Below are 27382 nucleotides of genomic sequence, written 5' to 3'. Positions count from 1 at the left end.
AATCAATTGCTCCATACTGGCATTTTGTTTTATCTGAATTTTAGTTGGAAGTTCCATGTCCCACATTTTCCTATGCTTACTTACATCTTTTATTGAGCATCACGCAACTCAGAATGATATTTGTGTGCATTATTTCAGCTATCATTCTCCAGAAAGACTGGCCAGTGAAGCTGGTCTGGAAGCACATTTTACAGCAGCTCAAAAGCAGTTTGATGACAGAGCAATGTAATTGATTCTTGTATTTTCCAATTGTTTTCTCTAATTGACTTATAATTAAATGCATTGGCTCAATTCAACAAGACGAAAAGTATTCTGAATCAGATCAACAAAGTCAAATCAAATTACTACATTTACATTGTCCCTTTAGAGAATAAAAAGTATCTGGAAACAAATACTTTTTCCCCTAGCAGAAAATTTCAACTGTATAAAATTATTATTTTCAGTTGCAAAATTTGCTTTGGCGACATACTCTTGTGCACTTGAATGCTACAGTCCTCTTAGTAGCCATATATATTATGGCCTCTTTTATGTTAATGATTATTTAGCCTCCCAGGAGTTTTTAGCCAGCATATTATGGTTCTTTAGATCACAGTGTTCCTTCACAGTCATAGTCTACAGATACCAAGTTTGTGATGATTGTATATGTGGATGTGTGTGAGAAAGAGAGAGAGAATGTCTTTGAGAATCTGACTTGCCTTTAGGTAACACATTTCTACCTTACTGGCCTTTCCTGTTTCTTTGTGTACTAGTCTGCGAATTTCATGAAGCCAGTATTTTCCTGTAAGTGCTGAAATAGCGAAGTTTCAGGGCTTCATAAAACACAAATGTTATTGCAACTGAAAAATGGTAAAAATGGGTATAAGAGGCAAGGAATTTCAAGTCCCAGTGCAAGTACCTAAATTTTATCTGCTCAAGGATACGATGCTGTAAGAGATGGAGGGAAAAAGGGAAAAAGAAAGCTTACAACTTTAGGAAAGATTTTTCTTCTTAATGATTCAGCTGAGTTTTAGAAATACCACTGTAGGCTTAAGAGGATTCAAAACAGAATTTTTTCAAGACTAGTTTCAGTTACCTTTATAAACACTATTTTTCTATCTACAGCACAGTGCAAGGTGTGCTAGATGAAGAGCCATAAAAAGTTACTGCTCTTTTCCTATGGATGTTCTTTTTTGGTGTTTTTTGTGTCATTTTTGGATGTTTGTTTGTTGTTTGGGTTTTGTTTTTTTTGTTTTTTTGTTTTTTTAAAGCATCACTTGTTTCTTTCTTACTTCAGAAAAAGAGGCTTATGTGACTGTACCACGTATCAGTCCATCTGTCCATGTGGCAGTCCTCTGATAATTATTTCAAGCTAAATATTTCAAGGGAGAAGAGCTCTAAAAGATACAAAGAACTTGCAAGCATAAAAAACCAGTGGTGTGAAAAAGAGAAGAGAAAAAATGAATATCCTTGTAGAAGGAAAGACTTCTATGCATGAGATGCATGAGATCATGAGCTCAAAATATATCTTAAAAAAATCCACATGTGCAACTCAGAGCTAAAGACAACATGTATGCCTAGACATTGCCTAGACAGGAGCTACGTGGGCAACTAGAGATATGGTAGAAATTCAAGGTACTACAGAACACTGGCAAGAAAGTGATGTGTCATGGAAGAGCTCAGAGTAATTATGAAAAAGAAAATGGAAAAATCTGTAAAAAGTCATGTTTCCTTAAATCTGCTGTTTATGGAACAACTCATTAGCAATATGCTAATTTCAGAGGAATGGTCAATGGAAGATCTGGTTTCGGGTGTCATTCAGACTGCTTTCTTAACTGAAAAAAAGTTTATTTTTTTTCCATGGTCTTGAGAAAATAGAAAATTAGGAATGTACCAAACTAAGTCTCATGAAGTCTGTTACACAAGAATAGATTTGAGAGTCATTACTTTTATTAGCCCTTGTATAGAACTGTGAAATTTCCTTCCCCTAGCAGTGCCCATGCAATCAAGGACAGGAGAAAGCCCAAGAAATACAGTTCCTCTGAAACTGAAAAGGCCATAAGGAGAAAAGTCTGTGTCGGGGGGAAGAAGACGTTTAGTGTTTAACATGGGAGGTAGATTCCTGGTTTAGTTTCCACATTATTTTGGACAAGTTAAAAGTCTCTAGGTACCTATTTTTCCTTTATAATGGCATCTAGTTACACTACTGCATTATCTTTGAGAAGCCATGATTAAGATACCTATCCCTAAAATCAGAATAATAGCATTTCTCTCTAACACAGGAATTATATTAAAAAATATATATATTAGTGATGATGAAGCAATCAGATACTGCTGCAATCATACCTTGAATTGTAGTTGGGATGGCTGATGTAGCCGCTCTAGAGGCAAGCAACAAAGAACTGGAAATCATATCATCTGTAAAAAAATATTTTTTAAAGCTACTTTTGTTTTTCCTCGGGCAGAGGTGATCTGAGTCTCAGTGTCACTCTATACATGCTTGCAAAGAAAGCTGTCATAGCCCAGTTTCCTTCTGATAAGTGTCTGATTTACTGTTTCCCCTTTCATTGCACTAGGTCAGGTAAACTAGCTCCAGTTCTGCCAAGCTGTACTAACATCAACATGGTTCAGAGCTCTGCACACCTCGTATACCTGGCAAGCACACGTGGGCTGGGTGGGCACCTGTCAGGCTAAGGAGGACACATATTTTTGTATCTCCTGGTACAAATATTGTAGACCAATAATACACACTGGGTATTATTGGTACTCTTCTCTCCTGTCATGTTTCTGAAATTCTAACCTTCAAGTTGAAATTCAAAAGCTAGTACGGGAAGGTCCTTGTAGCCCAGCAGCCCCATGAATATATCACTAACATTGCTAGTAACAGGCTACAGGCCTTGCACTGGCTTTTCATGGTCCCAGGACTGAATCTCAGAAGGCTTTGTTTGAACTTGGCCTGCCTGGACTTTTCTTTTAGCTTGTTTAGATGTTTTTTCTACAAGAACAGGTTTCTATACCTAATTAGAATTCTTTTGCTTATTTTTTGATGGTGCAACCATAGCTTTTCTATAGATAGAATAGCAAGTAATTCTTCTGTGTATGGTGAAATATTTACCACTCCAGCACAATGACGTAGCGGAAGAGCAGCACAGGAGTGGTATGATAGCACTGGGAGCACAGGATACATTGTAGAGGAGTACAGGCATGGGACTGGAAAGAAAGAGGCCACAGGGTAGCACTGGAGACATCAGGGTTGAGGACAATTCATAAATGGTCATATGGAATGGGACAAAACTCATTTTAATCGTCACAAAGAGAGCAAAGAAAAAAGCACCTAATATCTGTAAAAGAGTTTATATACAAAATTTAGATGTAATACGATGTTGCAGACATTAACAAAGAACAGGGTGAAAATCGGTGTCAGAACGCATGAAAAAAGCCCAAAGTGAACTGAGTGAAGAAGAAACCATCAACATGATACTGCCCTGGCAAAGGAGAAGAAACCCCACCATCCCTGTTTCTCCTTTCAACAAAGAATGTGGGACACTGAACCTTTCTGCAACACCTTGCTCTCTGCCTTCTTTCTGAGAAAAGCTGGACCCATTGACCCAAAACACAGAAAGGTAGTAGATTAGTGTGCATAACAATTTAAAGTATATTATTACTACTAAGACCTATTTGTAGCAATATTACTTTATTATTTTTTTCTGCATTAATTAGATATAACTGTTCTTTTGATTTATCTGTAGAGATTTCAATTATATCAGCAGTAAATTCTTGGCTTTACTTATAAGGTCTTTCTATTTTGCATTACAAGATTTTGAATTTAGCAGTGACAGACAAGCAAGTACAATGATTACATAAACTCTCTTTCTTTAGATGCCAGACTTAGAATTGAAATCCAATTGCATCAACAGTGTGGACTCCACTCTCTTCTATCTTTTTTTCTTTTTTTTTGGTCTTTATACAACTCTTTGCTACTGAAGTCTTCTGCCAAATATTACAAGAGCTAAGCCTTCCTTTCACAGCATTACTGTGGTTATTTTCACATCAATAATCTAAATAGCAGCACTAATTCAGCAACAGAATAAGAGATTGGTGGGTTATTATAATTTATATAAAACTGAATTAAGGGAGATTTACTTTAGAATGTAGGAGAAACTTTCATATGAAAATAATAGTTGAGATTGGAATGGATTAGATGTGGAGGTTGTAGAACAGCTTTGCAATTTGAGCTTTTTAATTCCAAGTTAACCTAGCTACTATGAATTAATAGTTCAAATGGAGTCAAGCCTGAGTTGGGGCAGTGGGATCGAACAGTTAGCTTCTTCAGTTCTCTTCCTGTTACATTTTCTCAGATAATTCTATACATAATGCATTAACATTTATTTTCTAGTTCTCACTTTTTCCTTTGTTGTTGTGTCTTGGACTAAGGCTAGAAGTTTTTTTGTTTTGTGACAAAGAATGTAAAAGAACGTGTAAAACCACTGTGCCAGATACAGAAACTATCTCACTGAGTGAAAAACAGCAGCTAATGCTTCTGCGAATGCCTAAATCAACCATCTACCCATGGATGTATAATTTCTTCATTTCATTTCATAAAACCTGATAGACTGTATAATATTTATGATTTCTTTTACACTCTTAGTATCCTTCTTGTAACGATAACACAGAGAAAGAATTTAGTCAGGGAGTTTCTTTTGCAGTGCATGTATGGCTGAAATGCACAATGTAAGGTTATCTGGATTGCAAGGACTGAGCAGTTGACAGCATGAACGGAAGAATTTCAGCAGTGGATCCAGTATATTTTAGGGTTTAACTGTACTGGTGAAACAGCAAAAAGCAGTAGCAAAATGTCTGAGCATCCTATAGGCCTCACATTAGTCTTCTCCTGCACTTAACATAAGCACCAGTATAGCTAAAATACAGTATATAAAGAAACTTGTAGAGAGTTACTAAAATTAGATATAAATCAATAGAAAGATGTTATATATTTCAGGTTTATGGCAATATCTTTAGTGTATCCACAGGCTCTGCTTTGATCTGCTTAAAAAAAGATTGGAAATAGTGTAAGAAAATAGTTAAAATATGCTCAGTAAAGCTATGGGAATAGCTTGTTACCTAGACAACTTGACATATCTGCAGTGCTAAAACCAAACACTGAGTCTATCACAGCTGGAAGAGGAGTGACCAATAAAAATTCTTAGGGCCTTCTTTTAAAATTGACACTTAAAATGTAAGTTCTAGGTATCAAATATGAAAACATGCAAAAAAAAGAGAGGTTTGATGACAGGGTAGATAAAGTAGTTTTAATATTTATTTATAGACCTGATAGCTTTTCTTTGATAATTTTTTGATACTCTAAATTATATTTCCCTAGTATGACACCCTTTGTTTTCTATTGCTTCCAATATTTCCTAAGACAAGGAAAACCTAACTTTTTTTTACCGGTTACACGCTATTTTGAAGTCCAGTATTTTATACTACTTTTTATGTAGACTGAAAAGCCAAAACCTCTGTAAGAACAAAATACTCATCCAGGAACAAAAGACACATACTAACATGAAATGTTCATTATAAGGTATGAGGGGTCCCTCTGCTGGAATTTTATGTTATTCCAGTCCTGAGATAAAATGCACACAAAAATTCACACTATATAGTTCAAACTATTTCTGAAGCATGAGGCAAATAAATTAATACTTCTGCTGGTCTAATTACCTTAATTCTTAGATTGTTGCAATGTGTACTGATATGGGAGACAATAAACTGTATTACAGCCATTTCTGAGGAAAATGTATCATGTGTTCATGTACATTTAAGCTATTGTAGAGGCATCTAGATTTCAACTCCAGGAGAAGTTATACCAGTTGCAATACTTTTTAGCTACCATTTTCAAGGAATCCATGCTAGCTAGGCACCAAAGACATGCCAGTCAGAGACTTAGTATTCAGTTTTTCAGAGTGTTATAAAAGCCTATATAGGAAAACAGGCTTGACTGCAAAGTCTCCTTTCAAGCTACTCAAAATATTAATCCCAGATGGAATTTCAACATTATAAAGCTAAACCAAATGGTTCTGATGATAAAATGGAAGAAATATAGGAGAGTACGAAATGGTCAAATAGTAATCATAACTGGAACACAGATGTGGAAGAATATGCAATTTTCAGAAAAAAAAAATAAATAAGCAAATTATGGTAACATGGGTAAAGACAACCTGTGTCAAAATTATTTTCTAAATAGAATTGTAAAATCCATTCTCCTGCCATAGTGCTACACACAGGGTTGAAAACAGAAACCATCAAATAGAGTAATTCTGCTGACAATTGTAACATGACAGGAAGCAAGACATAGCAGAAAGAATAAGTAAAAGTAGTCATGTAAATAAGATTATTTATAATTAATAAATTAGTTTATGAAATTAGCCAAACTATGGACTTCAGACACCTGAAAGAGGAGGTATCTTGTAGTTTCTCGCAATGGTCAGGAATGCACCAGCAACAGATCCAGAAAAGCTTAGAGGTGCCCAACTGCTATAGCGCATGTTGTCCATTGTCTAACAGTAAAACAGGTACGGTCCTGGTTGGGGCTGGACTAGAGCTCCCGTTGGTTCGGCAGCGGGAGGAGCTGCAGCACAGAGACCCCAGGGGCTCCCCAGCTCCCAGTGCCCTCACCTGTGCGCGGGGGCGGGGGGAGCACAGCTGGAGGGCTGGGCCCGGATTGGCCGATAGTCCATGTCATGTGACATTGTGCTCACTGTATAAAGGCAGGAGTGGGCCCGGAGGGGGCTGCTACTTCTGGGAGTGTTGCTGTGGGGCCTTTGTGTTGGGGATTGCTGGCTGGGAGCAGGTGGGTGTCTGTTGGTGGGTGGTGAGCAGCTGTATTGTACCTTACCCGTTGGTACTGCTGTCAGTGTATTGTTCTGTTACTGTTATTAAACTGTTTTTCTCTCAACCTGGGGAGGGTGAGTGAGCGACTGCGTGGCATTTAGCTGCTGATCAGGCTCAAACGACAACAGTACAACACAGAAGCGACTGACCCCTGTAGCGAGGATCCACTGCTAGCACCGATGAGTACCTGAAAGTATATATTGAATAAAAAAATTTAAAAGTATGCATTTGAAGCAAATAATCAAGACAAATTCTTTGAAATGTTCTGTGTATATCTGTGTTGCTCCAGATTGATAGTTTCTGAAGTGCTTCTCCACAAAAACCTACTGATCTAGAGCAGGTCATGTATTTTCAATGAATTTTTACTCTAATAGGAACATGAGATTTCACATACATGTTTCAACACAGTAGGCTGAGGTTTTCACTTTTTACACACAGCTCATTCCATATATATACAACACCTTGAATTTAATTTTCCTCATTTTATCATGTCATTTCAAGGATAACCTGTTCTCCTTTAGAAACACTTTGTGGCTTTCTATGTACTGTAACAAGCATGATGAAATATCTTACAAGGTCTCGTTTCCTGTTGGATGTTGAATGTTTTATTCACTTCAGTTTGTACATCTTATTCAAGAGAGACAAAGTGGAAAGAAGAGGTGAACAGAAAACCTGCTGGATGCAAATGAAAAGCCCTCATTTAAGATCTTGACTTAACACAGTAATTCGGTACCACTTTGATGTCTTTTTATGGAGTTCTTAACTTCATATCAACCTGTTACCCACAGAGGTTTATTTCTAGGAGTCACGATGCAGTTAGAGAATAGTTCTATTCTCCCTCTGGTGATGAAGTCGTTGAGGAAATGCCATTTAAGTACAGCCTGTTGTTGCAAAAAAGCATTTTGCCTGACTCCTATTCTGCAAGTAAATGTCCTCTATTCCCTTTTTTCCTTTTCAGTCTAGGACAGCTAGAGAAAAGATTTAAGTTGGATTCTTTGTAGCAAAAAATATCTTGGAGAATTCTTTAGGTCAGTACATACTGCATCAATGTGTGCAGTACATGACCAGTTTAGAGAATAAGAACACTTATTTGCTGGAACATTTCACAAAATGTCAAAAGGAATCTACTGCTGAAACAGTCTTGACTGCTGGGCAGTTCTTAGCTAGACTATTACCAGTGTACTTGTGGAGGTTTACTGTGAGTTACTTCTTTTTCCCCATATGTATAACATGAGCTTTGTAATAGTCAGAAAGGCTATTTCATATTACAGTCCACTCCAACTTATTAGACGAAAAATATTCTTTATTCTTTATCAGACCTATTCAGAAATATTATCATAGAATCACAGAATGTTTTGGGTTGCAAGGGACCTTAAAGATCATCTAGTTCCAATCACCTTACCATGGCCAGGGACACCTTCCTCTAGATCAGGTTTCTCAAAACCGCATCCAACCTGGCCTTGACAATTCCCATGTTGCTTATTATGAAATTCCTTATATTCCTAACATTATTTTAAAAGAACAACCAAACATCCAGAAAAAAAACAAAACCAACCAAACCAATCCCTAAAAGATAGGGAAAACTAATCTTTATGTACAACTTTAGGGGAAAATATATTTGATCTTGTATGTTCATGGTTACATATGTGAATTTACAGCTATGTAGGACAGGGTTGGTATGTCTTCCTGGAAAGAAATAAAATTTTCAGAGCTTGGCCTTCTAGGGTTAAAAATGTCAAGTAAAAGCAGGAGACATGCTCTGCCACAATAAACTATCACTCACATAACATCTGCTAATGTCACTGAACCAGTAGGGCAAATAAATGCAGTTTTGAGTCATGCTGGATCCTCAGCTGACCTTTAATACTGTTTTGGCTTCTCTGAATGTATTTTCTTCAAATGGGAACAAGAGAACAGAAACAGGAAGGGAAATGATGTTGCCTCATCACCTCACAGATTCATTTCTTGTTCCAGCATGGTTAGGGCATGCACTAAGAAGTAATAGCAAATAACTACTCTGAGATGTCTGAACACAGCCTAAGAGAAACAAGAGCACAATTTCCATGGAAATGTTATCCACCTGAAATATAGAATAGGCCTTGTAAATACTAAAGCTTTTGCTTGCAAATTCAGCCTTGTAGTCCTAGTTAATATGAGGATCTTTACTAAAACACATGGTAGATTATTATGGTTTTAATTAATTAAATATAAGAATAAGAATATCCCAGCATGGTAAGATTCAAGCTCTAATTCATTAGATCCAAATACAAAAGAAAATTATTTCCTGACTGAAACTACTGTGCACTCTCCTGGAATGCATATTCCACCTTTAACATATTAAAAGAAGGGAAAATAGCTGTTATGCAAAAGGGTATAACACTCAGAGTAAATATTGGGAGCTGCAAGATGAGACAAGTATGAAGATGAATCATCAGGAATGTGTTTTTGAGCCTTTGTAGTTGTATTCCCATTTATCTAGAGTACTCAAATGGCAAAAAGCACAATGACCAAGTGATAGTTTCAGACTCTGGATAGTTGCATTCAAAGCTAAACGTTTGAACTCATATTCTGTGGCTCTCTCTGATTACATTGTTGGGCTTGCAGATTCCCAAACCTTTGATTAAAAACTGTTTCTCCCTGGTTTTGTGACTCATTCAACTAATTTTAATATCTTAGCAAGGCTTTTGACATGGTGTTCCAAGGGAGCCTTTAGTCAAATTGGTGAAATACAGTTTTGACACATGGGCTAAAGGATGAGTGGAAAATTGGCTGGTCAGGCTCAGAGAGTTGCAATCAACAGCATAAAAGACAGCTGACAGTGAGTTCTCAATAGCATTTCTCAGGAGTCTGTGCTGGAGCCAGTGCTTTCAATGTCTTTTGTAATGACCTGAACAATTGAAGTGAATATACTCCCAGTGGGTTTGTAGAGAATATCAAACTGGGGGCAAGGTGTCAGTACACAGAAGAGTGGAGGAATTTCATTCAGAGGAATAACAATAGACTAGACATATGAACTGATCTCAAGTTCAACAAAGGCAAATGGAAAGTCCTATACTTTGGATGGAATGACCCCACTCAACTGCACACATTGAGTGCTACTATCTAGAAAGCAGCTTTGGAAAATGGACCTGTGGTCCTGGTAGGCATGAGTCAACGTTGGACACTTCCAGTGAAGAAAGCACACTGGACTCTATTAGCAAGAGTTGGCAAGCAGGTCCAGGGAAATGATTATTCTCTTCTGTTCAGCACTTGTGAGAACTCACCTGGAGTACTGTGTCCAGTTTTGAACTTCCCAAATCACAAAGATACTGTCATACTGAAGCACGTTCAGCAAAAGGGTCACTGAGACGATTAAGGGACTGGAGAACATGATATATGAGTAGAGGCTGAGAAAACTGCTTTTGTAAGCCTGAAAGAAAGAAATCTAAGGGGAGATCTACAACTGCTGAAAGAGAGGGTATAGAGAAGATAGAGTCAGATTCCTCTTAGAGGTGCAGAGTGATAGGACAATTGACAATGGACACATATTACAAGAAAGAAAATGCGGACTAGTAAGACAAAAATATTCACAATGAGGGTAATCAAAAATTGAAAAAGTGTGTTCAGAGAGGCTGTATCTCTTTATACTGGAGATATGAAAAACTTAGGTGGACACACCCATGTGAACCCTGCCCTAAGGCTGGTCCTTCTTTGAGCAGACAGTTGGATCAGATGAACTCCAGAGGTCTTCTCCCATCTATTTTATTCTGTTAAGAAGATAGATTCTTCTATAGGCCAATTTATTCTATCTGTTGTAGGATGAAGTGACTTACCCTAAGTCCCTCTCTCATCATTACCTAGAGCAGCAACATAGAAAACTGCTTATATAACTGCTAACTTGTAGGTGATAAATATTACACAAAATAAATTAATCTTTCAGTATTCCTCATCCAGAAAATTGGTCATAAAAAATCCCTACACAACTACTTTCTTAGTTATTTAATACCCAGAACAATTAATGAACTTGAGAGAGAAATCCTGGGGAAAAAGTACAAACTAATCCTTAGATGAGAAGTATGAAGATTTAAAAAATGAAGTAGAAATAATTCTATAAAAATATATTTTTTTGTAAGCAAAATTCATTTTAGATACACAAATCCATAAGCTAATAAAAATCACAAGCTACACTCATTAATCTATATACCAGAAATTTGAAACGTGTTACAGAATCACTCAGCAATCACTTCTTTAGACACTTAAGCTTTTGAATAGATCCATTAGGAGATGGCTTTGGTTAAAAATCTCAAACGCTTGAGAGGTGAGATTGATCAAAGAAAATTATATTGATCAATTTGAGAATAATGGATTTATTTTAACAGTTAAGGTGATCCTTTTTTGGAGAAACTAAATAAGTTGCTTTAAGCAGAATGATATAATTTATATATTAGTGAGGTTGGATCCTAGCCCAAAGCTACAATTTTAGCTAAGACATCTAAGCCTAAGCTACTCATTGTAGATTCCTTTTATATCTATAAACAAATAAACATTTCAAGACACCAATCCTGAGGGAGAGTCTAAGTGCCAATAAATCACTTTCTCTAGTTCCCTACTTACCTTCACTGATTGTTAGGGAAACCTCAGATGACTAATTCAGAGCAAGGGCATATTAATGTTTTGGGTCAGTGTGTTTCTAAAACAAATCTCCTGATCATAAGGGGGGACAATGCTTTCTTCTGCATCACAGAATCATCTTGCAGCATGTGAACTGAATTCCTCTGAGAAGAAAGTAAACCAGAAGACGCATTCCAGGATCATATCTGAATACTTCTTTGCTCATTATTTGACAGAATGAGACTACAGTTAATCAGGAATAACCACTCCAAAACTTGCACAGTGTTCATTTCCAATCCTCAGAATCAATTGGTTTGGTTCTCCAGATTCATTCCTATTGTTTGCGTAATTTTCTAATGAAGACATAGACCATGACTGTGTTTTAGAACAATATGTTCAACAGAGACTAATCTCATTTTATAAATCCAGTCACTAACAACTCATTCATGTTTAAGACTACTCATTTATTTCGTTATGAAGATACAACTTACCTTCTAGTTTTCAGAATCAGATGTCACTGAAGCTCTCAAACAATTTTGTGGTGTAGAATTTTTCTTCATTTATTGACTTAAAAGAAGAAACACTGGCATGAAAAGTTTTATCTGTAAATATTATGGGATATACAGAGTTTTTCTACTGATGTTTGGAAGGTCCCCATGAATGTCATATTAATGTGGGCTCTAAGAGACATTTGCTTCCCAGAAGACCCTTGAGGAAAGGGTATTTTTTCTTTTTTCCGTCTCAAGAGTTCATAGTTGTCCTGTCTCCTACTTTACAGGGAATTTGAAAACAAAGTAACTTTCCCATAACAGATAATGCAGAAGACTATGATCTTCTCTAGCTCCCCATGTTCTTCCGTGAGATCCTGTCTTGTAGGCATGATCATAATTCTAATGAACTACTAAACAGGTGATTAAACTTCACTTCAGGGAGGACTAGTCAATCAGGCCTACCACATTTGAAATAGAGTTTCAAAAGTCACAGACTCCTGGTATACAATTCAGATGAAAGTGAATGATAAATTAAATAACTGAATCAAAATAATTTTACCTTACTGGAAATCTCACTGGTGTATCACAAGGAACAGACAGGGGCAGAACTCACTGGTGGTGGATTTAATAATTAATTTCCATATGACTTTGTTGTATGTTTGTATTTAAATTATTGCTCGTATTTTTGTTATATTTTACTTAATTTTGTCAAGGTTTATTCAAGTACTGGTGTTCCTTTTACCTTCACCGTATCATAAATTTGTATAAGAAACTAAAATAATTCCACTTAATAAAGATGTACTAAGTTTTGTCAGATGACATTATAATTTTAACCTGGCATGACACAATTTAAAAATGTACTCTTTGCTATTTTTAGTATCCAATGGAAAGTATACACAGTAGTGGTGCTAGACTTTGTGTTTTTCTGTTAAAATACATACGCCTGTGAGAAGGCTACACGAAGTCCTTAGGAAAGTGAAACCTAAGTGACTTACATTTTCAACTCAGATATATACCAGGAATATGAAGAATAGCCATTAATTGCAACTTGCAAGATCCCCCATGAACAACAAGTGACAAACACATCAGTCCTACATGAAAGATAGCATTTTGGAATGCACCCTTGAAACCATTTTTGATGATTAGAAGAAATTATGAGTACCTTGTAATGCCACACCTTAGCACTATTCAAAAGATATTCTCTGGGGGCTTGAATCCCTCAAAGACCAAATTAGGCAGCTGGCCTAAGGGTTACAGGGTTTTCTTCCAGGCTACAAAGCCCAGTACAACCTACTGAATGTAGATATAGAAAGGAAATGGCCAGGGGTACACTGGAAGGAAATGAAAGTAAATGTGTTGGACTTTATCTCAATGTAGAGTCATGAAATGTGGGGCAGCTGTGAAATTCCCCAAGTCTCATTGTTAATTCATGGTCAAATAACTTCCACTTATTGCCAGGAAAACCACTTATAGAATTCAGTGAATTAAAAAAAAAAAAAAAAAAATCAACCCAATCTAGAATTGGCAGGAATGCAGTGTAAAAACAATTGTCCATTTTATGAAATAGAGCTATAAATCAAAACAAAAACTGAGTTGGGCATTAAAAAGCTTCTTTGAGTTATCGTAAAGTGAGGTGTCTAGATCATAGGAAGGGTGGAGAGTATTTTCCAGCCACTGATTAAAGTGAAACCATTCAGTGCTACTCTGAACAAGAAAAGTGAATGCTAAGAATTGAACATTATTATCTTTCACAGTGAAAAATAAACTCCATTAGGCAACTGGAACAATCTAAAGCATAAGAAATTAGAAAGTTTGATATACAAAATATTTTAGCTATGTATATATAGGAAGATTGCATATAACTATCCATGTCACACCAGTGACACTGCTTTCAAAGTCCATGGCAAAGTGGACTAAACATTTATGACACAGACATAAGTTTTTCTATTCACAATTAAGGGGTTTAGTTTGTTGTTTTGTTTGGTTTGGTTTTTTTTTTTTCTTTTTAAAAAAAGGTAGCTTTTTCAACCTTCTTTATTGATTTTCTTATCAGTTTCAGGCTGTATTTATCAACAAGTTGTGACTTAACAGTTTTTAAGATCTCATTTTTCTCTGTGGTTCAAAACCACCAATCACTACAAAAGTTCGGTTCAAAAAATTCTAACAAATGTTATTCTCAAATCTTCTTGCAAACTATTTATTTTTTCTGTACAGTATATCAACAGTGCAACTAATATTTTATGTATGTGTATATATTTATATGCATACATCTCAGTTTAGACTATCTCTCAATTATATATTCACCTTATAAAATATCTTCCTGAATTCTGATAACAGCAAGAATGAAAATAAACATATTTCATGTTATCTTTGATTAAGAGATGGGTAAATCTGCCACATTATGCTGCTTTGAAAGATTCTGGAATTTGGGGAATACTGTATTTGTAGTTAACTATGAAAATCATAAAACTTTAAAAACATCTAAGAACTAAATGTTATTTTGAGTACCTCTTCTAAAAAACATTAACAACTTTGTGCTAAAAATTTAAAATCATTGAAAGTATATTTGTTATATATTTTTTATTCAGAAATAAAAGTTTCATACTTCTAAGTTTCTAGCTTGTGTGAAAAGTCAGGTATAGATTTCTAAAGCTAGACTTTATAAAATGCCTTTGTAATGATGGTTCATTTTCCCATAAGTACCCTATTTAAAGGAAAAAAAAAAAAAAAAAGATGACATTGAAATTTGTGATTATTACTGCAAGTCAAGACAGAGCTCTTCAGTACTTGCAATCTAAAAGATTAAGCAAACTATACATATCTTCCAAGTGTCCATTTCTGGGAACTGAAAGTATACTGGCTTTATTCTCTCCACATTTGTTACCTCCTCTTCCCAATCATTTTGCACTGAAGTAAAGCTTTCCCAAAGTACAATAATTGCAAGGAAATAGAAACTGCAGAGAGCTTAATATATGCAGGAATTTAAAAATTATCTTCTATAATTTTGCCATCTTCAAATTGTTAACATTAATGTTTATGAAAATCTCATTAATTTAATTCAGTCTTGTTATACAATCAATGAGTGGAGGTATTTCAAAACTGTATTAACAATTCCCAAACTATGTTGGTTCACTCACCACACTGTGAAAAATCTCTTTTATTATACTAGTATACTTGCCTTGTGTGCATCACTCCTCAATTTAAGCATATCTGTGCAAGTGCCATAAACCTAAAATAATTTATTACAAATGAAGCTGGCACTGCCTGGATTATGAGGCTGCACTATGCTGCACAGAGGAGAGTTCTGACCTTAGGTCTCCTACATTCAGCTTGCAGGTTTATTCACTGGGCTTTACATAAATATGAGTGACTTTCTATGATTTTTAAAAGAAATTGGTTCTTCTATGTTTTCCAAAAAAAAACTAAATGAAGGTTCTTAGTCTCTGAAGACTTTCAATTACACTGTATGGCAGCAGAAATGAGGTATTCTTTTTTTACCATACATTCAACTAGTTTGTCAAATCTACAGATAAGAATGGAAAACAGAAGCAGCAGTCATTGTAACAGAAACCATTTCAGATGTGTCCATACTCTTCTGTTATATCTTTATAGATGAAAAAAACTTCATTTTTAGAAATGTACTTGAGCACTGAGGACATGAAATTTTCACTTTTTCTTTCTATATTGCATTATGTATTCTTCCTGGTTTCCCCCCCCCTTTTTTTTTTTTTTTAATCCTCAAGCTTTTCCATGCAATAATTAGTAATTAACTACCAGCTTCTAAAAGGCTGAAAGTCCCCTGGTCATTTCTAGTTTCATTTACTGTTTAAATGTCAGAAGTCATGTAATGAAATTTTCCTGCAAGTAGAACCTTGTGAATAATGGAATTTTTTCAAGTTATAAGTTAATGGATATTGACCAGCTATTACAGTGAACATTACATATGTATTTGGAGGGGAAAAAAAGTAGCTATAACAGTAGGCAGTAATGTCTGCTTCTATAAAAAGGATTATTTTGGAATAATTCCAAAAACGATTGAATTCATTTTAGGTTCATGCATTATACATTTATTAAAACTTAAATTTTTGAAGCCTTAGAGATACCTGAATTTAACAGAACCTCAGCTTTTTGACATTCATATATTCAAGCCATTTAATGTTCTCCTGTACTCTAGAGAGCCTATCCAGCATTTATCTCATGTTTAAGCACGGCACAGATCCAGTGTCTAAAACTCTCAAGGGAACCAGTCTAATACTTTGGGAAGACAAAATCGATTGGCTCTCTAGAGAAGTCAACTAAGTTTGCTTTTAAAGCATATCTGGGCAAGAACAGTAGTGCCTCTTCCCCTTTGTATGGTAATAAATGAAACACTTATTCTTGAATTGGAAGGCTATACATCTTCACATTGCCTGTAACTGCCTTAGTAAGCAGTTGGGGCAGGCACAAGATTTAACTAAACATAACAGTCAACACAAGTTAGATGGTTATGATGTTCATCCCTAGTGAGTACAGGCTTCCATAATCATCAGGTTATAGTTTATTCTAAACCATGGGACATCACCCACATTTCTGTACATATACACTTCTGTACACATACATTTATTTGAAATAGAGATAACAGTTTAACATAATGGCTAGCATTCCTGCTTGGATGAGAGTGAAGTTCTGCTGTAGTATCTCCAACAGTTTACTCCAGGCCAAGTTCTCTGAGCGTCCCTACTGTCTGTCACAGGTCCTGGGTGTCCCCCACCAGTGCTGACTAGACGGGAAGGAACACCTCCCTTGATCTGCTGACAGTAATGCTCCTAATGAAGCCCAGGACACCCTTAGCCTTCTTTGTCACAAGGGCACAGTGCTGCCTCATGTTCAGCTTGATGTCCACCAGGACCCCCAGGTCATTTTCTACAAAGCTGCATTCCAGCTGGGCAGCACCCAGCATATACTGGTGCACGGGGTTGTTCTTCCCCGGGTGCAGGACTTTGTACTTCCCCTTGCTGAATTTCACACAGGCCCTCTTGGCCAATTTCTGCAGCCTGTTGAGGTCCCTTTGGATAGCAGCACGACCCTCTGGCATATTAGTGCTCCTTCCAGGTTGGTGTCATCTGCAAACATGCTGAGAGTACACTGTACCATCATCGAGATCATTAATGAAAATGTTGAACAGAACTGGAGCCGGTGTTGACCCCTGAAGTACTCTGATAGTTACTGGCCTATGACTAGGCTTTGCGTCACTGATCACTGCCCTATTTTATTGACCTTTCTGCTCTTCTATTAATTCTTTCTCAGAGCAGGAATTTCATCGGCCGGTAACAAAACATGAGGTTTTCTGATGAGAATTTAATGGTTTTCCACCATTTTTATACTCCTGTATGGCAGTATAAATTTTTCATGTATTTTGTCATAAGTGTCAGTTCAGCATTTTGAACACTGAAGTACATGGCTAAATCCATCCATGCTTTAACTGCATTTACCTTTAAATAAGTGAGAAATCCTACAGAATTTGATGGGACCTAAACAGTTATTTGATCAGGATCTTAATTTTAAATTCTGAATGATGAACTGGTACACTCTACTGAACAGCTGAACTGCACAGCTAATTTTCCAAAAACATTTTTGTATTATTTTCTGATATAATTGTGTTAATTAGTAAAAATTAGGTGCTAGCATGGCTTACATTCATGCATATTTTTCTAGAAAAAGGTGAGCTCAAAGTAAATTTTAAGAAAAGGTTCAAGGTTAGACATGGACATGATTTTTAAAATAATCGATAGGTTTTTATATTTTAATTACTAAAAGCATGATTTTCAGAGGCTGGATGATCAGCACTTGCAGGAATCCAGGCCTTTTGATAGTGCCTCAGTCTGGATGCCAAAAAAATGACAACGAAAACGCTTCATATTACAATATTGGTAAAGGGATTATATAAACCACAAAGTTCTTCCAAACATGAACTCAGGAGTATCTGAAACATAGAGCTTGGTAATTGTATGGAAAATTGTACACAGACAGAAATGAGAATTCTAAAACAGATGTATAAACCTCAGGAATAGAAAGCAGTGAGTATTAAATGTCATAGAAGGAAGAGATACCAAAAGTAGCAAGGACTAACCATTCTCAAACAAGGCTCAGGCCCAACCAAAATGTTTAACTAATCTGATAGTCTGTACAATCATTTTGACTAGGGGGTGATGTGATTGTGAGAATATCTGAAAAAGAGTCAGCTTTTATTTTACTGAAATTTTCTGGCTTTCAGATCACAATTCAATCTTTCTGAGTTAAAACATTCTGAAGGATGTTTACTCTAGCCAGCACCTTATGAAAAAAATACAAGGAAACTTCTAAAATCATCAAGTCCAACCTCCAGCTCTGCACACATTGGATTACATCATACTTTTCATCACTTTATAAAGCTTGTGTGTTAATACAAAATATAATTTATCACTACTCCAATTGGAAAATTGTTTCAAAATCCAAGAGCTCCAGAGGTTAGGAACTTTCAGAATGACAATTAAATACTGGTGTGTTTATAATGGTCCCTTTATAACAGAGTATCTCTCAAAACAGCTGTGCTAAGTACCCTGCAAAACATGGCCCTAGTGAAATCAGGAATCCATCAGTCCTCCGCTATTTCTCTAAATATAGGGAGGTTCCTTCAGCTTCCTACAAATATGAAGGCACCTGACTTGAGATCTGAGGAGTGACATCTTCAGGCCATGTCCATACCTCTCCATAACCTACCCCTGCCACCTAGTGTTGCCACATACTCAGAGCTTCAAACAATACCTTGCTTTCAAAACAAATAAACATTGGTATGCAATCCAAATTTAATCATATTTGCCTTTTCTTCTATACTAAAACATAGCATGCTGAGTCAAGACAATACTGATGGACAAATAAAATAGAATTAAAACCCCATAATCTTAATGGCAGGTTATTAAATCACCACCGGTCTTCTCCATTCACCCTCTGTATTCTCATATATCTAATGTTCTAATAGTTACAAAACTATTACAACCTGTTATAAAATTTCATTTAAGTTAAAAAGTGAGACAACTTGTTTTTTTAAGCAACCTGAATTTATTACCCATGAAGTATCATGTACATGTAGCTGTCACAGAATAATAGTATTTTCTCCCATTAGTTTTAGTATTTATCATTCCATGCTATGATGAATTTGCAGGACAACCATCTCATGGAAACAAAAAAAAAGAAAAATGTATACTGGGTAAACATGTTTATGGTTTACATTGTGCTTCAGTTCCACTAAGAATGGTACAAGTGGTTAAATTACAATGGAAGAGAGTCTGTGTTCACACTGCTGAGCCTCCAGAGAGCTTGCCTTTTCCTGGCTATTCCACTAATACAAGCTCCCGCCTAGGTTCTTCCGCTTTACTCTGTAACAATATTCAGGTCACTTTCTGATGACAGCCAGCCTTCCATTAACTCTTCCAAGTCAACACAGTGCTAAATTTCCCTATGGACACTCTTCTAGAGATAAGAATTAAAGTACTACAGAAAAAAAGTGATTGCACAAACGTCACCAAAAGTCCAGATGTCCAGATCTTCCAAGTTCCATATTAGTGTCTTAAAAATTATTTATAACCTACATTTATACCAGGCCTAACAAAGGTTAATAGTTTCCTCACTATCCACCTTCCTGAATTAGTGAAAGTGAATTTTTTTGAGAGCTATGATACTATCATTTCATTTACAGGACTCTAGTTTGAAATTCTAGGCAGTGTAGTTAGACGTTTGATTTCCAAACTTTTTGGATTACTTTTCCTGACCAGCAGGAAATTACTTTCTTTCAGTTGTGACTTTCACTTTCTGCGGATACACTTTATACACTAAGGTATGCCTATTCAAAAAACCTAGTTCACACCCATACTAAAAAAAAAGGGGCAGGGTGGAGCGGAAACACCTCTCCCACACTCATCTGTCCCAGACAGAATGAGATCTTACAGCACAAGAATTTTTATAGTTACATAGTGATACTGACAGTATGCAATTACCTCACTTTGAGAAAATGAGCTGCTGTTTCCCCTGGTAAACCAGCAGAAAGGGGCCAAAACACAACAAAAGCTACAGGTTTTATGTTCAGTAAGTGTTCTGTGAAATAATTTTCTTTAGTTAATTCTCTTACAGGTCTTTTGTTTGTTTGTTTGTAAATGTTTTAAATAGAAACACAGCAGAGCAAGAAATGACTTTTACTCTAACAACAGACAAGTAGTATCTATGCTTTTCTCATTAAGATAGTCTAATTTGAAAGATAAATACATTTTTAAAAAAATCCTGATATTGAAAGACTTGTAGGTTCAAATAAGAGTATTTACACAACTAGAAAAAACGTGATTTTTCTTCTCTTGCTGTTTTTTTTTTCTTCAAAAGAACATATTTTAATTCCTATGTCAGACAAATTATTTCAAACATTCACAGAGGTGAACTACAGGCTCACAATATGGTTATTTCATCAGTCTTCTGAGAAAGACCCTCCATCAGCAAACATAACAAAGAGAAATATCTTTCAAAAGCTGATTTGTTTTAGCTGCAACCCTACTGCACTCCTTCCTTTAATACTGTCTCCAAAGTGATCCAACTGAATTTTATTGTAGGCACAATAAAATTATAGAAAGAATAGTTATGATTTAGTCATGAGATACTACACAGCAGTTATTGTTCATCTGGTACTCTGTAGTCTTGATCTCTCAAGAAGTCATACTGGGAAAAAGAAGAAATAAGAAGACAAAGATAAGGAGTGTAGGAAATTTTCATGTAACTCTTTTCCCTCAAAATGCTTCTCTTAAATTTTTTGCATGTAATGTGTATTTTCCAATTTTTACTGATGTTGAATCAAAAGTAAACCTGAGACTAAATATCACATACAAAATTTAGGGTATCACTGCTTAGAGGTATATACATATATAACATACATATTAGAAACTGAAACTTAATCAGCATGGTTCCCTATACATAGAGTAATCTATCACCACCCAGTCTATATAAAACATTTTACAAAGTTGCTCAGTTCAAAGGAAAAACAATATTTTCAGTCTTGCAAACAGGATCCACCATTTTAGAATTTCAGAACTGTTCTTTTATACGGTTGTTCCCTGAAACTGAGTATCCAACTAATAAGCAATTTTCTGCTCTCACACTGACGTTCGTACACCACTTCAGCAGTCTAAAATTTCATTCTTTAAATATAAATTAGTAATCGGTAAATTATTATCTTTGTTATTTTTTGTTAGGCATTGAAAAGCCAATACTTCTGAATATAAATGAATCCCTAAGATTTAGGTCCACATATGTAGTATCAAGTTAGGTAGCCAGGTGGCTGGCACTGAAAGGTGTGATCACACTGAAATCGGTAATCAAGTCCAAATATGTTACAACTTCCAGCACTATATTGCTCCTGATGTCCTCTTTGTCCTATTACCACTGCTCTCAATTCAATCCTGACATGACATTATGCTAATATAGCAGTACCCTGAATTTTACCATTCCTTAGTGGCTGCATGTATCTTACAGTAAATATTTAAGTTCTGTATCCAGAATCTACTGCTGAAAAGATGTTATGGAAATATCTCCAAGACAAGACAAAAATGAGGCCTGTTTTACTACACCCAATGTGTCTACTTATTCTCAGAAAAGTGACAAAAATTACCCTTAATTTCAGATGTTTGGTTTCTTATTACAATTCCTGAAGACTTATGAATGGCATGTAGAGAATAGACATCCACTACCATTAGTAAAGTAAAATTATTAAAGATGTGGAGGTATTCTGCAAAGGGACAAATTGACAAAATGTTACATATGTAAGACACAAATATGATCTTAATGAGCTTTCCAGAAGTTGGATGTTAGATACCTAAGGACTTTTAAAACTACAAACCAAGCCATCTGGAAAAAACTTTTAAAAACTGGTGCAAAATCCTTTCTGTCTGCAAGTAATACAGTACTTAACATTTGGACAAACTATCACAGAGAAACTAGGCGGTAACGTGAAGGGGCTCAGGCAGATATGAAGTAACAAGACCAGTACATTTGGATGCTAGAGTTACTTTCAGTTTTAATGGGATTTAAAAGCTCCAGGGAGAAAATTTAATGAAAATATAATATTATTAATAGTAAGACATTTTCTAATCTGGTAGGGATTAGCTCTCCTGGAATTTAATTCTCTTCAGTACCTCCAACCCACAGTCGATGAAAAACTTAGGCTTGATTACTTCATAGTACCTGACATGACTTGGGGAAGTAACGTGTGTATGTGTATGACATGTATGCATGCATACACATAAGTTTGTATTTTACATTTGGAAGTAAATATAATACTTATAGAACTATAAAGTTTGATGTTCATAGAATGAGTACAGTTAAACTTTTTTACTGTTATGTTCAATAATACTTACAGATGTATAAATCACATGGAGTAAGTTATATGAAATTCTATATACATAATGTAAATACAGAAGACAATAATTGTTCACATTGAAGAAGTGTTCTATATTTTATCACCTGTATGTGAATATTTACAAACTGTTAAATGTAAAATTGTTGTAAAATCATGTAAAATAAACATTAACATTTTGTTCTACATACTTCAGTCATCTAAATTTTATCTTTTTAAATAAAAACTTTAAAATGTGACCTCTGTGCCATCCACACACCACCCTCTATGCCACCCACTCTATGCCTCTCTATTGCCTGGAAATCAGCATACCTGAAGAGATGGAATACTGAAAGAAGAAAGTTTCACTTTGCATCATCCACTGAGAGGAGGTGGTCAGGGATTTGTAAAAGCGGGAGAAGAGCATTTAAAAGGGACTGAGATAGCTGACAGAATGGTACCCAGGAGCCCTGCAGAAGTGTGTAATCAGGAGCTGAATATTATCCACAAGGTGGGCTTCTTTGATTTTATTGCTAATTTTTCTAGACGAGATTAATTTACTTATTTCATTTTTACTTTTTACTTTATTACTGTAATGTCAAATAAGTTTTATGAAAAAAAAATCTTACTAAAATATAACCTTACTTTTAGAAGTCATTGCTTTAAATCATGTTATGAGTTACATGTAACAAGTTTACAGGCATTACTACAGAGTGAACTTCTGGGAAAAAAAAAAAACAACCTATTTTTTAACTCATTATTTAGTAGGCAATAGTTCACATTTACTCAAATTTCTATAGCAAATAATGTCAGTTTTCTAAATACTGTATGTATTTATCCATTAAAAAACAGTGGGAAAATAAGCATTTCAGAAAATCAGAACAGGATTTTTTAAAAATACATACAACAATTTGCATATTATATGAATAGTATAAAAAAGGCTTTCTTACATGATTTTTTTTTTCTTATAGATTGGATAAACATATTTAACTTTCAAATGTTCCATCATAAAATCTGAACTCATTAGGCCTGTCACAACACATCAGTAAATACAGAATAAAAGTGAACAAGCAGTGGCAAATAATCAACTGTGCTTGTGTGACTATACAAAACTGTAAAACCATCCTAAATCTATTAAGCTTTCTGTCTTCTTATTCCAGAACTAGACAATGTATTGCCCCAGGAGCTGCTTCTTTCTCTTAGCTGTCTGCCTTATTGCTACATCCCTTTGTAATCACCAAAGCAACAGTCATCAGTGCTTTGAAAGTGTGCAGTGGAGTGAGCTTTTAAAGGAGATTGAGAAACTGGTAAGTCAATGTGTAAAATACTGTCACAATCTATAGATGTCATTTTCCATCTTTCTTCATTTAAGTGTAAGGAATTCTCAAATATGTAATAAGTGCCTGATTACAATTTTTTTACATTATTAAAAAATCATGAGCCAGATGTCCCATCTCTACAAAGCCAAAAATATTAAATTTAGATTTTTTAATTCAAACTCATCCTGTTGAATATATGACAATTTTGTGTCTTACCAAGAGCTCCACATCCTATACACACACAGAAGTCACATATTTTAGAGTCCACAGTCATCTGGGATTCCCACTAATTGTCATCAGCTGAAACCGTAACTCCATAATTTACTTTACCATGACATAATCTCACTGAAAGAAAAGAGCATCCACAGTCACAAAGTTTTTGGTACAAATACTTTCTGAAGGTGTTTTTGGAAATCAACTATATGGAAATCATGTTTCTTTTCCCAATTTAGCTTCTTTTACATCCTGCCCTTTCCTCAACACTGTACAGACTGAGCTCACTGGAACATTTGAGAAATGTTAAAATAGGTAACAAGCAGCTATTTCTTCCATATTAGGTAGCCTTGGGAACATATAAGCAAACCTTCACACAACCTCATGAGATATATAGTATCCCCTATTGATGTAGTCATTCATATACTTCATTGTTAAGAGACCAACTGATAAGTGAACTCTTCTATTAATTGTTTCCATAATAAACCTGGTTTTGCACATGCTTAAAATTTCTACACTGTTGTTTTCTTTAAGAACAAGAGGGGCTTTTCTTTGGAGTGTGAGGAAGTGAGCAACGAGGATTTGTGTTTTCCTGAGCAGATGCTAAAAGCAGTAAGTAGAAAAAGATATATACTTGACATTATGTTACCAAATCTACATCACACAGCCTATGCACCTTGTCACAAGACTTTTACATTGGAATTATGACATACTCAATTACAGGTTTAAATGATAAATCTGACTGTTGACTTTTCAGCCTAAATTCTTTTCCCTGAGAGGTTACTTATGGAAATTGCCATTTTCTTGCTTTTCTTATTATTTCAGTTCTGATGCCACTTTTACAAGGAAAGGGTTAGATGCTTTTTTTGTTAGTCCTGCTGTTTAAAGTGGAAAATTAATTGGAATCAGTCTGGTAGCCTGGAAAATACCAGAACAGCATGGCGACTTCAGTTTCAGACAGAATCAGACCCCATAAAAGTAGTGCAGAGGTAATTTTATGTACTAACTCAGCACACACATGCACTTCATCTGCACAGCTCACTTTCATTCCAGGTCTTCAATGCCACAAAATAAGAAGGTACTGGGCTGAAAGTGTGCTACTGCACCAAAGCAATTCATTCAGCCCACTTCCAGAACATCTCTTCGACAGAGCTTCTATAACACAAGCAGGGAACAAAAGGGACAGACAGAATTATCAATCTCTCTTGTATTTCCATCTTCTCTAAGACAGAGGGAGCTCCCCTTCATCAGATATGTACTGTGCTTGTTAGGAAAATGCTGCACACTCTTAGTCTATTGTCTTGGGTCTGAATTCAAAAGATCTGCTTTTGACCTTTGGCCTCTTATTGACTATCCTTCATACATTGTATATACCCAAGAATATCAATATGTAGTCCAAAAATGTAAGATATATTTACATTACAAAATAGGGTCCACCTTATGAAAGCAAAAATTGAAACTGGACATTGCACATCCAATTCCCAATTTTCAAATAAATACCATATTTTCAATGTATATTACTTTCTATAATTTTGTACTTAAAAAGTTAGAAAAGCACAAGGAAGTCATGAAAATTGTACAATAACCAAACTCAGTTGAAAAATGTGTCATTAACTGAAACTTAAGTGCAAACTTCAGAAACCAAATTTGTCTATAACTGCTTTTTGTCATCACAGGTTAAATATGATAATGCAGCCATTGTTCATATAGTGCATGAAATTGCTGAGTTTTTCAGGAGAGAAGACTCTCCTTTTCAAAATAAGAATGTTTTTCTAAGAGGAATGTATGAAACTCATGCCCAGCTCAAGACTTGTGTAAGTACAGGTTTTTGTTTTGTTTTGTTTTGTTTTTTTACACTGCATGATATTCACATCAGATATTAATGGTGAATAAAACTGATAATACATATGCTAAAAATACAATAGAAAACTTTAAAGACTACATTTTCATATAATGGCACCTAAAACATCTGTACACTACTAATGACAGGCAACTTTCAGCATTTTTACTGACCTGTATTATACAGGCAGTTTTAATATGATACAGACATATATATTTGTGGGCTTACTTTGAAATGTGATGCCTAAAAATGTGGCAAAGTCAGTATTTAACTTGCTTCTTAAAGATTGAACTAGTTCTACACAGAAGTATCTATTATTCTCACTATAAATTTCATGTGCTTTTCTTCAACTACTTATGGCTTCTGTTAAGACAAGCTAACATAAAGAATTACATGCAAATTGTATGCAAAAACACTTCAGAAAAATAATTAGATCTGCATTCAGCCTATTTCAGCTGAGTAAACTACTTAAACATATGAGCAAATAGTTCATTCAGTTGGGGTCAGTTTAAGATTTACAGAGGACAAAACCTCAGATTTACTGTAGCTTGCCTTGCAACTAATGCCTGTGCCAGCCACCAGATTTGCTAACAAACCTGGGCATAAAAATGTACACTGTAATATACCCTTCTGTGCTTCTGTGGAGGAAACCCACTGCACTTTTCTGCAGGAGAGAGAGGTTTCCATGCCCGGACATAGGTCTGAGAAGTAGCATATAAACACTGAGCTCCAAAACCACACTGCTGCCTCTAATTAGGCCAGACCCCAGGATAATAAGTGTTTACTTAAACACTTTTTTTTTTTTTTTTTAAATGAAAGAACATGATCACATAGGTATATCCAGAACATTGTATGTCAAATGACCACCAATTATTCTGAAATGTTTCCTTCAAAGACAGTATACATAAACAAAATCAGTATAGTCACAGAACAAAAAAACCCCATAGACCCCTTACCTTGCTTTAAACATCGATATATTCATTTCCCGATCTCTCTGTAGACATAACAAATATGTGCTACACTATCTTTAACACATTCAGCTGGCTTGCATATGACAAAAGCATTACAGCCCTCTCTCAGTCATGACCATGTCTATTAGAGGGTACAGTTTTACTGAGTCATGCTGAACTTCTATTTACTTGTCACTGTTCAAATTAATAGTTCGTTTTCTTTTCCATTAAAATAACAGCTGAAGCCCAGACTTAATATTATCCACGAATCTACAGTGAAAGGCTGCTTCCAAAAAATGGATAAATTTGTGGCCAGGGTAAGTAGGCTGTTTTTTTTACTTTCATCTCGCTTAAAGGAATTTTAAAGATACAGAACAGCTTCCTATACAAGCAGTCCCACTGCTGATCAAAGCTGTGTGAATCTGTGGAACTGTGCCACATTATCAAACACTACAGATTTTCACTCACACAAAGTCTCTTGACCCACATCCATTTCAAGGTCAATGTATCATCACAGGCTTTTAAAAAACATTTATTTTTAATTCAGCACCAAAATCCATGTCAGTCTGTGCCTTTTTAGAAACACTTTTCATCACATGGGTCAGGATCAGCCATGCATTTGAAGCTTTTTTACCTGAAAAAACAATAATCACTTTATATACCAAAGAACATTTGATTCTTAACTAGGCTTCCTAAAATTATTCTTAATTTTTTCTTAAATTTATTTT

General features: G+C 35.4%; 1 long non-coding RNA gene across 1 annotated transcript in view; it reads right to left on the bottom strand.

Annotated features, from left to right (window-relative positions):
* The window catches only part of LOC116959067, a 119061-nt gene extending 92285 nt beyond the window's left edge, over window positions 1–26776 (bottom strand). The window contains exon 1 of the long non-coding RNA XR_004405622.2: window positions 26661–26776. This is a non-coding gene — a long non-coding RNA (uncharacterized LOC116959067). The remainder of the gene's footprint in view (window positions 1–26660) is intronic.
* Window positions 26777–27382: the final 606 nt, after the last annotated feature.

Source organism: Tyto alba, unplaced genomic scaffold (assembly GCF_018691265.1).
Source record: "Tyto alba isolate M040663 unplaced genomic scaffold, T.alba_DEE_v4.0 Super-Scaffold_38, whole genome shotgun sequence".
Taxonomy (NCBI): Eukaryota; Metazoa; Chordata; class Aves; order Strigiformes; family Tytonidae; genus Tyto; species Tyto alba.
Note: the sequence above shows the minus strand (reverse complement) of the source record. Positions and strands in the feature narration are given on the sequence as shown.